Source organism: Crocuta crocuta, unplaced genomic scaffold (genome assembly GCF_008692635.1).
Source record: "Crocuta crocuta isolate KB4526 unplaced genomic scaffold, BGI_CrCroc_1.0 scaffold1015, whole genome shotgun sequence".
Lineage (NCBI taxonomy): Eukaryota > Metazoa > Chordata > Mammalia > Carnivora > Hyaenidae > Crocuta > Crocuta crocuta.
In genome coordinates this window covers 150,520-151,984 of record NW_027532631.1, presented here as the reverse complement: position 1 = coordinate 151,984, position 1,465 = coordinate 150,520, and the positions used below count along the sequence as shown (strand labels likewise).

General features: G+C 43.5%; 1 protein-coding gene across 1 annotated transcript in view; it reads left to right on the top strand.

Annotated features, from left to right (window-relative positions):
* The first annotated feature begins 656 nt into the window (after window positions 1–656).
* SMIM9 (small integral membrane protein 9) overlaps window positions 657–1,465 on the top strand; it is a 4,872-nt gene continuing 4,063 nt past the window's right edge. Inside the window, exon 1 of the mRNA XM_077780654.1 lies at window positions 657–705. The gene's annotated coding sequence lies outside the window, so the exon portion shown is untranslated. The remainder of the gene's footprint in view (window positions 706–1,465) is intronic.

Sequence of the window (1,465 nt, the reverse complement as noted above, 5' to 3'; positions counted from 1 at the left end):
GGGGGAGGAGAAGGGGGGATGGGCACGGAGGAGGGCACTTGTGGGGATGAGCACTGGGTGTTATATGGAAAGCAACTTGACAATAATCTATGAAAGAAAAAAAAAAGAGTCAGATGCTCAACTGACTGAGCCCCTGAGGTGCCCCATGGCTTTGGGTTTTATGACCTGCTTAGAGCAGTTTTTTTCCACACCAAGATTCTACAAACACCCACNACCCGTATTTTATTCTAATATGCATATGGTTTTACTTTTGTTTAGTCCTTGATCTATCTAGAATTTATTTATTTTTGTGTGTAGGGTTTTCCCTTCAGTGCATCCCCATGAATAGGCAATCATCATATAAAACCATCTTTTATCATTTGTTAAGGTCCTATCCATATACTATTGTAAGATATAGTAGATACCGTGTGGTGAGCAAAATATCTTAGAATTCTTCAAGACTAAAAGGAGACAGCTTTGTGAGGACGTGCGTTAGTATTTACACAGATGTTTGTACATAGGAAAAGATGTGTCTTTGTTTAGCTGTCAAATAGAGAAAGGCCAGGGGAGGGTCCAATGCACTGATGATATCACAATGAAGAGGAAAATTCCATTTGGAACTTCAGAGACTTAGGAGAAAAGTCTGACCAGCTTCTTCTGCACTCTGAACACTGAAGCCTAACTCACTGACTTATTTGGATCCCTTGGCACTAAGTCAGTTTTCAGGTAAGTAGCTTCCTGACTGATGTGGGTCTATGTCTCTTTTGTTTAATGTTTATTTGTTTTTTGAGAAACAGAGAGAGACAGAGAGCAAGCAGGGGAGGGGCAGGGAGAGGGAGACACAGAATCTGAAGCAGGCTTAGATGTGGAGCTTGAACCCACGAACTGTGAGATCATGACCTGAGCCGAAGTTGGACGCCCAGCTGAGCTGAGCCACCCAGGCGTCCCAAACGTATGTCTCTTTAAGACTTATCAAACAGGAGATGAATGTGTTAGTTAGAAAGGACTCAAGTTGTGCCTGGGTAGCTCAGTCGGTTAAGCGTCCGGCTTCAGCTCAGGTCATGATCTCACGGTTGGTGGGTTCAAGCCCTGCGTCGGGCTCTGTGCCAACAGCTAGCTCAGAGCCTGGAGCCTGTTTCAGATTCTGTGTCTCCCTCTCTTTCTGAACGTTCATTGCTCTCTCTCTCTCTGTCTCTCTCTCTTGGAAATAAATAAAACATTTAAAAAAATTTTTTTAAGAAAGGACTCACATCATAGAAAGCCCAAATTAGAATGGTTCAAATAAGGATTAGTTTTCTCATACAAAGCAGCCTAGAGGTGAGCAGATACAGATGTAGGTTTAAGTGGCTCTAAATTGCTAGAGCCGGAATAGATGTCATTTTCTTGGCCTTTTTCTCATGTGCATTGCCTCACAGTCACAAGGTGGCTGCTGCAGCTTTAGGCAGCACTTAATGTTCCAGGCAGCCCAGGGGGAAAATGGTGTCAC